The sequence below is a fragment of the Vanessa tameamea genome, chromosome 20, assembly GCF_037043105.1.
Source record: "Vanessa tameamea isolate UH-Manoa-2023 chromosome 20, ilVanTame1 primary haplotype, whole genome shotgun sequence".
Taxonomy (NCBI): domain Eukaryota; kingdom Metazoa; phylum Arthropoda; class Insecta; order Lepidoptera; family Nymphalidae; genus Vanessa; species Vanessa tameamea.
In genome coordinates this window covers 3,782,741-3,798,818 of record NC_087328.1, presented here as the reverse complement: position 1 = coordinate 3,798,818, position 16,078 = coordinate 3,782,741, and the positions used below count along the sequence as shown (strand labels likewise).

General features: G+C 32.7%; 1 protein-coding gene across 12 annotated transcripts in view; it reads left to right on the top strand.

The window, feature by feature from the left end:
• Positions 1–16,078, top strand: part of Osa (osa) — a 91,742-nt gene that overhangs the window by 1,945 nt on the left and 73,719 nt on the right. The window lies entirely within an intron of this gene.

The window sequence follows — 16,078 nt, the reverse complement described above, 5'->3', positions numbered from 1 at the left end:
ATCAGAAATTTAAAGTAAAATCTAAAATTATGGGGTGGTAGTGAGGCCACATCGCTCACTTTAAGGTTAATTCTCATGTCTTTTTAAACATTGGCATCAATATTTTAAAAGCGCAGAATTAATTTGTCTCATAACTCTTTTATCTTCATAACAGGCCATTTAATATGTTTAGTTTATATGTAAAGGTCTGTACTTCCTTACTACAATTTTTATTTTGTATTTTTTAATGTTACTATAGTAAAATATTCAACTATTTTTTTAATTACTAGGAATTTTAAAATTGAATTCACACAATAAACTATTTCAATGCATACTCCTTAACTAAAACATGCAAACAGTTTTTAAATTTCTTGTAAATTATTCTCTGGTTATACTTAAGAAATTTAATTAAGCTGCTTGAAACTTATGAAATGAACTTGTACGTAATTGCTATGTTTCTTGTAGTCAGTAGAATCCATATTCAGGACTAATTATATTATATATTATACTGCCTTAAAAAATGATAATACTTTTAATTTAATTTAATTTTCTCATTAAAATTCCTCATATCAAAATGTATCTTATATAGAAAATAACAACAAAGTACACCTTTATTTAAAATGAATGTTCTAGAATGAATTCCCATAGGTACTCAAAATTATATTCAGGTTCTATTGCACAAATAAATGTGTACAAACCAACATGTTAGATACATATTTTAAAAGTAACATATCAATAGCTTGAGGTGTTTGTATGTATCTGTAGGTATAAAAAAAAAGGATCATTAAACATATAAAGAAATTTAAAGCTTCATATATTGTATCATAAAATTAAATTACATATAAGGTAACTTAGTAGGCATAAAATTAAAGTGCATTTTTAGTTAATTAAAGTGAAATATTATAAATGCGATATTAACACTGCCTGTTTACCTTTGTACTTAAGCCACTGAACAGATTTAGATTAAATTTTTGTATCGGGATGGTTAGTTTCACGGAAATCATCCCTTAGGGTGTGAAAAGGATGGTGGAATTTGTATGGGGAATCAATAATTTCTTAGTGGGGAATATAATACTTAAATTATCCTTGTGCATTTTTAACCAATAGGTACTATAAAATTAAATAAGTATCATACGGGTAAAGCAATAGCATCATAAGACATCACTGTCTTTGACACTGACATTCTAAGACAGCTATCAGTTTGAATGGAGAGTGATATCAAAGTTTGATTTCATCAACCAACGGTCAATCTGCATTATGAAATTGAAATTGTTTAAAAAACAAGATGGTACATTAAATACATAATTTTCTGCTCTTTTTTACCACTGCTAAGTAAAATACTATTAACAGTTATTTTTTATTAATACTGTAAAAGCATACACTAATATTAGTTTATAGCTTTAGCACCAGAGTGACTAACCAAAAAATACAAATAATAATCAATCAGCCTTTGTCGGGGGTGTCAGTATGTAGTTTAGATTTACTGTTGTTTGTGTATGTTATAGTTCATGGTTTTTTATGGAAATGTAAACCCACATAGCCTCAATTATTCTATATACTTACCACAAATTGGATTCATATTCATATTGGAGGTGTAATAGTATTCTACTGCATACAAATTTAATAAAATTATATGTAATGTTGTCAAAACTCTTGGGAATGAAGTTTTTAAGTAATTGGAAATTTATATTATAATAGCATAATATGTCTAACACAATCATAATTTAAAATTTTTACCTAATCTTTTAAATACTTGCTTGCAATGTTTTGTGTAGGCACTAAAGTTTCATGCAGTATCATCAATATAAATATGTAACCAACCATGTAGCTATGTAATCTTTTTTTTTTTTTTGGTTATATTAATTACTTATTATTTATCGTATTCATTTGTATTAAATATTTTTCTTTGCCTGTTAAAAATTGAGAGGATAAAAAATATTTAACATCGAAGTCTGCAAAGGTTAGGAAAAATCTTTCCCCCATAATTATTAAAACTTTCTATTTGTACTTAAAATACTTGTTTTGATGGAAGTTATTATATCTTATTATATTTGATGGAACCAGTTCTTGCTAAATTTGTAGTATATACATGCATATTTTTTATATAGATTATTTTAAAATAAGGGTTTCTTTTATCTAGTTCAGGTATGTATTGGTCTGGCTATGAAGTCAAGATGTCTCATAATTTCCCAATAGCCAGGGAAGTAAAGAGATATTTTTTATTTACAGACCAGACTCAATTTAATTAAAATGAACACAATAATTGTACACTTCAAACGGCGGTGTGGTATTCCTCTATTATAGGTGATTAATAAAAATCGCGATTCATTCTAATTAACTAGTTAACAATATTTTGAGGTTTTGAATTATGAATTTATTAGATATTATATTCAATGTTTAATTTTGCCACAAAATCAAATTACCTCTACGCTATCTAAATTCTATATATTGTGCAAAACTCTGCAATAAATTGAAAAATGATATCTATTTTGTTTAACATTTCGTTTTTTTTTTAAACTTCGTAACTTAAGTTTTAGTTTCAAGTAATGAAGTTGAGTTCATTAGTTATAATCTTAATCTATTTAAAATATTTTTTTATTATTATTTTATATTTTACCAAATTTCGGTTCTTACCCTCATTCATCATTTTATTTAATTCTAACGTGTTATGTAGAACCAGCGCCCAATCCGTATTGGTAAGCGAGTTGATATTTACTAATTATTTTACTGTCAACAACAATGTCGTACTCTATCTTTGTTCCGGTCGAAAAGAAAAACAAGTATAATTTCTACTCACAAAAGACATGACGACTTGAATTTCAATTTGTTAGCAATTTGGCTGTGGAATATGTGGTTTGCCTAATTTTAAAATTAGCAATAATTGTAAGTTACTATCAGGTGCAACATTGCTCGTCGTGAAGTAGACTGACTAGTGACTGACCTGACTAGCCAAGTGTAATCAGTGACTATTTAGAATAAATTCGAGTTTAAGTAGAGGTATGGTCTTATAAGTTAGTTTCATAGGATTGACGAATTATCGATGAAATGCAATCACTATTAGAATTAACTAGCTTTCTCGACTTTGTACAAGTAAAATTCATACAAATTTAGCCCATTAAAGTTAATTTCCTAAAATAATAGCGGATTACCTTTTAAAATAACACGTGTTCCTAGTCTCAGCTTACTAGACTCCAGTTTTAGTTTAGTCAGCCATGTCAACCGATTTAAGTAAACAGCATTGATTACGTATAATTTTTTGATTGAAACAAATAATTGTCATATAGTAAAGAATTTTCCCGTGACTTAATAAAAAAATGTAAGATTATCTTTGTATATTTTTATGTTTGTAATGATGATAAGGCGAACTCAAGAGTAGTAAACTAAGAGAGGAATTATGGAGACCGTTAAATAAAAAACTACAAGTTGTAAAACAAAATATTCATTAATGAATGCATCCTACATTTGTATTGTAGAAACTATGTATTTGTATAACACTGGTGATACGTTTTTTATATTTATAAAGAAGAGAACCGAAAAAATACATATTAAATTTGTAGTGTATGTTCTCGCAACGGCATTGAATGTCGGTTGTTGGTCACAAAAAGGAAAAATCGCGGAGGAATAACAAAGCTGGCCCGTTGCTGTTAGCGGATATAAAAACGAAAGCGTACGACGATAGTGAAAGTTTGATGTGTAGGCAAATATTACTCGCTTCCAGGCAGAGATTTGTGCGTTCGTCTCTCAATTACAAAACGGGGTAAAGGCAGCCGCGATGCCAGGCTTCGGCGCCATTCTACCGCTTCCACTTTCCGCACATACATTATGTAAAGGCAGCGGCGTCGGGACGTGTTTGACGGAATCAACGCGAATGGAACTTGACATCTGACACGTGTATCCAGCTTCGCGTGAATTCGAAAGGGTTTCGTTTTACTGTGTGCCCAACATATCATGTGTCTCTCTGTCTTTACTTAGTCTGCAACACAGTGTTTCGAATTGAAATTTTCTTTTTTTTATGCCTTTTGTTGGATTTTAATTTTGTTTATTTTAAATATACACGAATCAGACTATATTTTCTGTGTACATATTGTCTGTTTATTGCTACAAATATGATATTAACGAGTATTCGTTCTTTCAGCTGCTGCTTAGTAAAGTTTAAATATAAGCGCTTAGTGCAGTACTGTGTTTGATACAATACTCCTTCGATTTGCGTTAAAATCTTAGTATGACTGTTGCTGTTTCGAACGAGCCTCCATAAAACAATGCATCGAGCACGTGCTATTTACACTTTGAGTTCACATTCAAGGTCGTACGCATTTGTAAGGATGTACCTGTGTAGGCTGGCCGGCGAACAAATACCGGTTACGTAACACTGTCCCACTTCCCACGATGCGGCTGTTCTTCCGCTCGTCCGTCCGTCAAGACTCCTTGCAATTAGTCCCATTTATTTTAAGGAGTTATGCCTTAGTGTTTTTAATTTTTACGGAACTTTTTGTCATCATGTTATTTTCGGAACGCCTTGTTAAGAGGTTGCTCGTCGAACGTTCAATCTTATTAGGTGATATTGCAGACTACTTTTTGGTCTTATAAAGAACATTGTAAGCACTGAAAGTAATGTTTCTAGACGCTGACGTTACTATACGTAAAGATATCTGATCAGATTTGTACCTACATTGAATGTGCCGTTATCATCGCATCATTGTCATCGAAACTATTTTGACGATATTAAATACATTACTTAATTTATGAATGGCTCAATAAACAAGTGTTGTGGAATTAGTCATTTATCTCGGCATGTTGTTTACCCACAATCGTGTTAGATAGTTGTCGATAAGGAGACACGTGGTTGTGGGGTCGTCGACCCGACATACTTGTGCTCGCCGACAGCTCGGTAATAATAATAAAATGTTTCCGTGCGACTGGTTCAAGGGCGAACCGCTGATATCGGCGCCCGCTATATTTAGATTTAGCTGTTTGATGTGGATATACAATACGTTGCTCTTGTTTCTGGCATCCGATCTAATCTCTTTCACGGAATTTTACAATGTACTATACCAAACAACTAAGATCAAAACGTCTTGTACATTTTTTTCGAGATACACATTTCGTGTTATTCGAATATCTTCACTATATATTTTGGTATATCTCCATTATATAAACAGTATATAACAACGTCGAATGGAACCATTTAGTTGTGTAAAGTAAACCTCATCCAACTAACCGCCTTTGGTAATCAATTAACGGGATAGTGCTCGATATTCTATTCTCTTCGTATTTAGGGCGGTACGTTGCGGTGCGTAGTGCAAGCCCGAGTAAATTTCGCTCTCACTTTCGCATCGCAATAGCGGTGTGTACATGAAAACGAGATGAATGGGCCGACGGAGACCGTTCATTCTGAGTCCGTGATGTGGATTTCGTAAAATCAATGCGAGCCGTCTCGGACCCGCGTGCCCGATAATCGTGTCATTGTGTTGTGCTTGGATAATGGCCGCTCTCGTCTACCGCATCGGGTGGATGACCGCGTAACTACCATCTATTAAAATTTCACTTGACATCAGCTGCTCTCGTTTCAAACAACTGAATTAGTAGCAATAATGATTCATACAAAAATATGACTCGTTTTATTTTTAATGGTTTGTTTAATGTTGCATCAGTGTTCTTTATTACCGTATTGCAACATAGTCATTAATAGTTCTTATCAATAATAAGAATCAACGAGGCATTACTCCGCAACGCGACGTCTTGATTTGCTTAATTATCTCCTTTAATATGAACGTCACGGTCATCTCGATCGATGAAGAGACAATCTTACATCACGATTTGTATTGGCGAACGAAAACGTCACTCGTCACGCGGCTTGCATTCATTCATACTGTATGTTGTAATGGGGTCGTTAAACCACCGTGACGTCATGTAATTGCCGGCCCCTTTGCCCGTCCTCGGTTGGAATCAAAACGTCGGATTAATAACAAAGGAAACCTGTGTAGGTCAAGCCCATTATCTCTTTGCCTTGCCGCTAGACATATCGGTCTACAAAAAGCTAATGAATCACGATTCATCATGTTACAAATCAAATGACTTTTACGTAAATAATACATAGGTCTTCGTAATCGTTGTCAACGTATCAAGCGTAATATACGTTTCTGTTAATAGGTTTATTGTTTTGCTCGTTTATTATATAATATGATAATAGCATTAGCGCTGTAATTGATTTAGTAATGAGATGATTATTATGCTTTGATAAAAGAAATGATAATTATTTATATTTGTATATTAATTTCCATTTTAATTGAATGGTTTAACTCGCGAAGTTAAACAAAGTTTAAACATTGGTTAAAACATTTTAAAATAAAATTTCGCGTGCTTTCGATACTTTATAAACTGTAAATATATTTCACAAAACTTCGTACATTTTATAACCAAAATGCACACGTGCTTCTTGTATGAAGAATTTAATTACAAGCTAGCCTTAATAATGCAAACGATGTGACGTAACTTACATCGATAAATGTATATGAATGCAAAAGGGGCCATTGCCAAGGACCTCTGTCTGAACGCAGTCAGAAAGGTAAATGACTCATTCATATATAATATATATATACCTAAGTTCTGATCTACTGAACGATTTTAAAGACGTCACGGAGTTATGAATACACTTTATGCATCAATACTTGATAGAAAATTTTATATTTTCTTGATATTTCTGTTCTCGTCGATGTGATAGGTTGAACTCGACGGCTTGTGATACTCATAATAGTGTTACAAGTATGAAAGCGTAACGTATATAATACCCTAGACATCTTATTTCTTCTGAGTTTCAAGATTTTAAAATATGCAACAACTTTCTATTTATATAAATAATAAAAAATGTTTCAAAGTAGATTACACAAAAACTAATGAATGATATTGATGTTACGCGACGTAAATTTAAATTGTTGATTCTTTGAAATGCCGCCTCCGTCGAGAGTAAATATTTTTTAATCCTGGGATTGGGTGGGTACATAACGGGCGGGCGTTTATACATTATAGTATATCTACATCAAAGGTCACGACCGCCACTCTTATGTACGCCAGATAGTATGTACCTAAAGGGAGTTCTTTATTGAACCGTCTTGGGTGGAAAAGGGGTCGCTTTATTAGGTCAGTAACACTTGTAATCCCTTTGTTTACACTTGTTGCGTGTGAGATATCGATATGCAGGTTGTCATTTATGATTTATTCGATAACATGAATTATTACATAATCTAATTTAAGCATTGAATTTATTGATTAAATTTAACGTCATTCGATACATAATTGATTACGGTGACGTGGGTTTAGCATTGAAAATACGCTCGTTTTAGTATCTATTTTAGTAAATATTTCAGCTGAAATGGAGTCAATGATAACATTATTGGACTCTAAAATATTTGCGTATTTGTACATGTTTTTAGATTAATAAACGTACAGAAATCATTTAATCGTTCTCACATGGTATATTCTTCATCTCCATTATCTAAGGCGTTACAGTTGTGGCGAGGCTTTAGCCTGGTCAAGTAGATTCTCTCTCGGATTCATCTAACTGATCTTTCTGTATCTCATCATAAATATTACTTGAGAAAAATTGTTACTAATTAATTAAAATCTTCAAAAATGTATGTGTGAATTTTATTAATATTTATAATCAACTAGTTTAATGTGACCCTTGGTACGTAATTAGAGTTCACCGCTTCCAACCTTAACAAGCGGCTCATTAGAAACGTTTGCCCGTATTCATTTTACACGTCACATATGACGGCCGTGCCCTAGAAACAGCCGAGCATTAATAATGCTGCACTATAAATTAAATACAGTTTATTTAGCTTATTTGATATTTAATGAGAATGTATTATATGCCACCTGTTGCTTAACCGCCTGCACCTAGTATCGCGAGCTTGACATTCACGGGGCTCGTGACGCTAGAGACCGAAATAACACGTCGTAACCAACCGCATAACACGACGTAATGTTCTGTCTATTTATAGATCTTTATAATTAAATACACAGACATTTTCTATTTACCTCCAGCTAGTGGATGAGGCAGGAGGTGACGTTAAACGCGTGCGTTTCATTTCGTCATTATTAACGTTAATTGATTAGTTTTCTTTACGTCGTCGCGAATGTTTCATTGTGTATTCAATTCAATCGTCGTTTATGATTCATATGTACTTTAATTATGATACAGTTATGATGTTTATTATTGTTTAAATAGAGAAATCGATTTGTGTGTTCTATGTCTGAAATATTTAATCGACTAGTGTATTCATTAAAACGGTTATTTAAGGCAGCACGTGTCATCCGAGGTCGGCACAGATGTGATGAATACGGTTTACGTTCCATTGTTGATTCTCAAACAAGTACAAAAAGTAAACCGGTCAGCGAGCCTTTTATCGTTTCTCGCAGGAGCTCATTGAAATAAAGTAATAATAGTAATAACAGTCAATCCCATCTCATTCATTTTCTCTTTTTCATCTGACAATACAGTTATGGCTCGGCTTTTTTGTAGATACGCAAAGGGATAGCCCGACGGCGTTTAATATGTAAAGGAAGGCAAGGTTACACTCACACAAGTGTATCGGTGTAAGGTGCGCGTGTAGTTGAGGGAATCCCCAACTTTTTACAAACACAATCAAAGAGTTATGTAATGTTTGCTCGTATCCGCCAGCGTACACAGCTACTGTTGTTTGTACGAATGTCGATATTATACATACATTACCGGCCTCTTGAATTAGTCATAGGTCATTAACATTTCTGTTATACGCTGTTTACTATTTGCACATTTTATATAGCTCTCGCGTCCTTGGCGGTAAATGTATAACGACTGAAATATTTAATGTTGCTCTCAAATGCCTCGTAGGCTTGCTTACGAGCTAACTCTTGTTTTGTAACAGTTTTATTTCATCTCGTCAAATGTTTTATATCACGTAGATTTGAACTATATACTTGTCATCTGACCGCTTCGCTGGCAAAATCAAACTATTGAATATCTTCTAAAAAGTAATGGTTAATATTGGGAAATCGATAGGTCTAGTGGAATCAGCTGAATTTCTTGACCTTAATGTTGATGCCAAGTTCCAATGGACCCCCATTATAAACGTTTCAAGGCTAGACAAAGCTCTGCGGTATTTGTAGTTAATAAAATAAGACTATTTACCGATGATGATACGGTGCGCTCATTATATTTTAGTTACTTTTAGTGTAAAATGTCTTATGTTATTATGCATTGGGGTAACGCACCCGTAATCCATACGATATTCGTGCTGCAAAAAGGGATTTTCGCGCAACCTGGAATCTAAAGAATCATTGAGACATAAGATATAAGAAGCTAAATAAAATTATTGTAAGAAAATGAGTTACTCATACTATTGGCACTCACTTAATACCAAAATCGGTAATCTTCAGTAACGTAAATAAGGACACAGATTTGAAGTAACAAACGATCACATTAATAGTTTTTTTAATGAAATTTAACGTCGTGTATAAAAAATATTATAACACCTAATAAATATGATAAGTTTAAAGTATAAAAAATCTCATTAAACGCAAGCATTACTTTAAAATTCATAAAATTTAGTATACATTAATTATTTTTTTCTCATGTATTATATTGATATTCCTATTTGTATTGTCAGAAACAAAAGTATGTGCAAAATTACAGCTTAATCGATTAGGTGGTTTAATTCAATAGCAAGATAACCATACTAAAAATATAAAATTACATAAAATATTGTAACAAAAATACTCCTGAAGATATAAATTTGTTATCAAATTGATTATAACTTTAATAAGGATCATTAATTAAGATAATTTGGATGTTAATTTATGTAGATGCGTGTTCAAGTTAAGTTTGGAATGGTAGAATTTATTATCGTAACTTTAATTACGCATAGACTTGCTAAATTAATTTGTTAGTTTTCTTATTTAATATATTTACTTGTATGGACTTACAGAAAAAAAAACAAAGTTAATTACCAATTCATATCAAACGAACAACGACCAAATATTTATTCATGAACAGTAATTATAATGCTATATCTTTATAGGAATCATGTGGTAATGAATGTACCACTCATATACCCATAGTTTACATATGATCACCTGATGGTAAGTGGTTATATTTGCTCATTGACAACATTTGATGTTTGAGACTTGATCCATTCATCATATTTGCAATGAACTGTGAGATCAGATATTTAATGATACTTCTACTTATTTAATTATACATCATACGATGCTTGCAACTATTGCGATCTTTAAACTGTCTATTAAAACATTTAATAACAAAGAAATCGTTTTGAATGTAATTTTAAACAATGTTAATCTCATATAAAATGTAAAGATTATTGGTTATATAATGTGTTCCAAAGGACGCTTGCTAGATGAATTTAGTTAAGAAAAAATAGATATACTTATACGTTAAATAAACTTTGAATGAAGTTAGAACACTAAAAGATTGAGATTGCGTCTGGCAACAGCTCAAGTTTAACGCAAACTCTTAAAGTTGGTATCGTTGTACTCATCTAAACACAAGTTGATGCTTGCTGGAAATATTCGCAATTTACGCTTAACATAATCCCAATGTATATTTTGAGTGTAATCTTCCATGCACATATCACTTAACGTAACTCTTATATTGTGAACTTTTATGTGTTGGTTATAAATATATAAATAGTATTTCAACACATCCGCGCCGATAACATTTTTAACAATTCCATACATCGTTAAAGCACGACCAACTTGCGATCTAAGATATTATGTCTCTTGTGTCCGTAACCCTGAGTCACTGACTCTTTAAACCTGAACAAAACAGTACTAAGTATTGGTTAGGTGGTACCTAACCAGACGGATTTGCATAAAGCTTTACCACTATCCTTTGTTAATATGTTGAATACCTTTGACGAAAAGACATATGCAGCTATAACAATACCATGGCTTATTAAAATGGCCAATACTGAACTACACTTTCTATGTAGGTATGTAGGCTTTTTATTATAGGACCAAATTTTAAAACTTGTTTTTTATAAATCCCCCATGCCGTTAGAACCTGAAGTTAGCAACGGATATTGAAAAGAAGCAAAAATTTTTTTTTTATTCACGATTGTTTTAGTTCAATGCGATTACATTAAAATCAAACCTACCTTATTGTAGCAGGTTCTTCAAGCATTTTTTTAATTTAAACGATTGGAAGAGTAAATTTAATATGAAGCTACCGTCGGAATGTAGAATCTATCGTGAAAAATCGACAAAAAAACTCAGGACATGTTTTAGATCTATGTATTCACTTACGGAGGCGAGCCCCTCCACCTTAAATTTTCGGCTTTCATTAGTAATGAGTGACGCTCGTGCCCACAATATGTCTTAGTGTGTAAGACGACTAAGAGTATTGACATAAAAAAAAATATATACAAATTATTTTGGCAGTGAATCGATCTATAATTCTCTATAATACATAACATGCATTTTTTCTCTACAAACATCAACAAATATGTATCTCAAAATTTAAACTATAAAAGAATATGCCTTGTTGATATTTAAATATAGATTGTTTTAATCTTTTTGGTGGCATAATAATAATTATATCGTTTTCCTTGTCATATGTTAACAGAAAGACGATATTAAAAAAAAATGTTTTCAATACTCGTATTGATAAAAGAATCTGCCCGAATTAATTAGGATAGATTTATGGACACGGTCGTGTTACAGATCTATTACACGTATAGTTGTTTAGGTTATTAATGACCTAATAGTGATGCGAGTGACGCGGCCGCGCCCGGTCGGAATCCGGTCACATTCCTAACGGTTTGCTTCGCACTTGCACTCGCGTTTGATGCAATGCAGTTGCTGCCGGCACGGAATATTATATCTAATTAAATATGCCCGCCTCATTCCTACTGACTTCATTCATGTACAGTTATAGTTGGGTAAAGGTCGAAATGTTTATTTAAATGAAGTTATGAATGGTTTCGAGTTTGTTTTATAAATTTAAAGTCACGATTTGAAATAATTTAGCAAATTATCCTATCCGAAATACGTAATAATTAATTTGATAAATCTGTGATTATGTTTTTCGGGATTGTGTCCTTCAATTGGTTGGGGTTGGGGATTTATGAAATACTTTACTAATAACTCTTAAAATATATAAACTATCAGCTACTCCGATTAAAATACCATCTTTCGTTTACTCTTATCCAATTTATTCCATTGCAAAATAATTTGACCATATTTTTCAACCGATTGCCAACTATCCTTAAGAATGCTTTTGCTGTTTATGCGTGGATTTTGCAACTATACGAGTTATTGATCATAAAAAACCCTTAAGTAATCTATGTACTAGAAGGTAAATAAAAATGTAAAATGACAATTTCATAATGCTTACTCACCAAGGCTCTTAAGCAGCTGACTTATATAAATATATATATTATATTTTTTACTTTTTGTCGTAAAAGGTTTCATGAGAAGATTGATCACACTTTCAAATTAATATGTGCATCATCGTTTGAAAAAAGAAAACATAATTGGATGATAGGCTATAAATAACGTTATAAATATGATTATTTATATGTAGAGTTGTTTTTTTGGGAATTATTCCAAAAATTAACTAATTCGAAAGGAATAACATTGCTTTTTTTCCTTTTTATATTATTGACTTACTGAGTCATATAGCAGTATATTTTTAATCTTTTAAAACTATTTGGTAACCATATAAGCAGATTTGAAACACCTATTGCCTTACTATATCCCGATCAAACGGTAATTTTTATAGTTTCCTTAGAACGTATTGTGTAAAAGTTAATTGAAAATGCCTGAAAAGAAGTTAGGCGCCTCTTATTCATCTGGTTTTTTTTTGCTTTATATAGGACTTGTTACATACATTTAAGTAAAGTAAATGTTTTAGCTTTTTAACTAACTAAACTACTCAAATATTATTAAATATATAAATTAAATAATTTTAATGTTTTTGAATTGTGGATTTTATAATCAAAACTTGAACAATATAATAATTATTGAATGAGTTTTTCTTCCAATAATATTATTAAAAATTAAATATAATATTTAAGTAAAATAAGCTTAATACTTATCATTCTTAGTGAAATAACATGTGATTTAAATCGTATGACGAGTCTTGATTTCGATGTTTTAAAATATCATGCACAATATACCGTGTTTAAATACGTAGTACATTTATGTATATAGTCTACTTCATAATTGATACGAGAAACAAGTTGATAAGATATTTGATAAGATGTTTTTACGATATTTGCCATAAAAATTGAATTTAAACTAAAATAGCGGCGATTGTTTCATTTGATGATATGAACTATATATCAATTAGTGCCAGTAATCATTCTTCCATTTGTTAAAAAGTGTGTAACTGGTTGGCCAGGGTGTAAGAGTAGTTGATTTGTTAAGAATGGTAAGAGAAACGATATAAATGGCTATTGATAGTAAAGAGCAAAAATGTAAGCATAGTTTTTATAAGGGCCTACTTACATTGTTTTAAATACCTAACTAAGCAGATAATATTTTAATAAGGTAAGCGACTGTTACTTGGCCCAGCTTGCGTATTCGATATTACGTCCAATTTCGTGTACAGACTTGCAAAGCGCTATCCGCCCGACAGTGCGTAATGCTTGTTCAGACATGAACTTGATCACCACTATAAATACTTGATGCCAAAGGTATCTTTTTTTTTTTTCGTCATCAGTTTGAGAGAATCACTAACAAATTCATAGATTTTAATTGCTGAAATACTCGTAGGGTTACTAAGAATAGAATTAAAAGCACCAATATTAAACAAATTTTATTTTAGCGTTTCTCTCAAACTGTGGTTACGGACACATGCCAATAGGTGGTCAACGAGAAAAATAAGTTTGGGAACTACTGATCTAGCCGAACATCGCACAGTAAAAAAATCCAATTTTAAACTGTACGTTGTTGACTCTCAATATTTTTTTAAATAATAAAATATGAGTAAAATAATATACATAATACGATCGGTACGTGTCACGCCAGGCTTATCATCTATCCGCCTGTTGTACCGTATTTTACCACACGCTCGACTCAAGTTTTTCATGTGTTTATTCAAATAGGTATTTTATATTTACATTTCTACTTGTCCAAATTGCAAGGTGGTAGATGTACACTTTATTTACAGTAAATGTTTAAAATCAATGTTTAGACATTTTGTTATGAATAAATAATGTGTAACAAACACATTTTTAAAGTTGAAGATCAGAAGCAGTTTTTTTTTTCTTTTTTTCTTTTAAATATGTACCAATGTCTTTTCTATTTAAATTAGATATTTGCTCTCGCAGACTTTTGTTGGCATTTTCGAGATATACAAAACTCGCATACAAAGTCTCCAAGTGAATGTTATAGTTTCGACTGTGTTTGCTTTTAAAACACCCGGTTTGATAATAGTGTCTCGGTCTAAGTTGACATAATAAGCCATATCAAAAAATTGTACAACATAAAAATTATCTACGTAACCTTTGATTTTTCTGAAACTGTCATAACGTAAAAGTTTTATAGCAATAAAGATTTGAAAGACTTTCGGTTTGAATTTGAAAAAAAAAAACACAATACTTCTTTATATTATAAGTAAAATTTGTAAATTTTATGAATAAAACAGAAATGTTTGAACAATTTCTTCTTAAAACATTCGTGCTTTTTAAATGAAAAATTATAAAATACTTAAAAAAGGATATTACCTTGTACAAGTTTGTGTAACAAGGTCGCTGCGATTGAACTTTGTAGTTAATTATTACAAGAATTATGAACGAAATACGCAAGTATAATGTAGTAACGAGCCTTATCGTAATATTCATAATGTACGCTAAAATGAATGATTAAATTATTAAAAAACAAGCCCTTATCGTATCTATTGTTTGTGAAAACGTAATGCGCTCGAGTATCTGTACGGATGCGCGTGTTTCAATAAACTATTAATCGTTAATGTACGAAACGTTAAACAAACTTTATACGGTTTTCGAACGAAATGATAATTGTCTTAAATTTGAATATTTTTCGAACTGAAATAGGTCAATATGTTAGTAAACATTAATTTCCGAAATTCGAATAGCGTTATCGAATTACGTAATTACTATTACATATTACTTTCGAGATTGTACATTACGCGTATTACATTTGAATCACGGTTAGAGTTTTGTTTTCATTCTAAAGAGAACCTCCCCACCGGTCTCAAAACCTTACAAAAACCCTCCCTCGCATTAAATGAACTTTTATGAGACTTGAAGAGGCCTCGGCTGTGAGGCAATAGGTCACTGCGACATCGGGCCTATTTTAACCTAAGATTATGATCTCGAGATTTGGGGCGAGTTTTTCCTACATTGAATGTTTATACGTTTTGTTTATGGATTATTCACTTGAAATACATTACGTTTACAAAATAGGTCGATTTGTATAACGTTACATTGAACCAATTGCATTGTTCTCTTTCATATAATAGAGATACGTGCGTGTAGAGGCAGCATAGGTGCGTAGCGGGCGGAGGTATGCGCGGGCTGCGCACCTACCCGCGGGTCAATTACTGCATAAATCAATACGGATGTCGCCCTATGCGGTGGCTCTTTGTTCCAACAGACTGGAGATACGAGGCCCGTCTCAGTGGTTCCAGCTCTGTCCGGAAAACTCGCTGAGGTATCGCGGGGTCGAATGATTACTTATTAACGTAGGTGGAGGCTGGCTGCCGCGGGCGGGCCGCTCTGAGCTCGTCGTGCGATCGATGCAGTGTCCGCCAATAGCGCGCCGCCGCCCCCCGCCTCGCCCCGCCGCCCGCGCCTTGCGCAACCCTCGCACCACCCCTCGCGCGCCGCACCCCGACAACACACCGCCCTCATAAATCATTGAATCCGCCATAAAACACCCCAATGTTCGTAAAAATGTAAGTCTAATTGGCGGACAAACTCCTCATATCTCCTAGTCCCACTAGATCCAGAGCCTCCGGTATGAGACCGTCCTTTCGAGATGTAAAACGTTCGATCAAAGGGTACCGACCGATTCTCGGCGCTCGTTTGCCTCGGAGCGGGGCTCGTACGGAATAATTGAATTTTCATCATAGAAC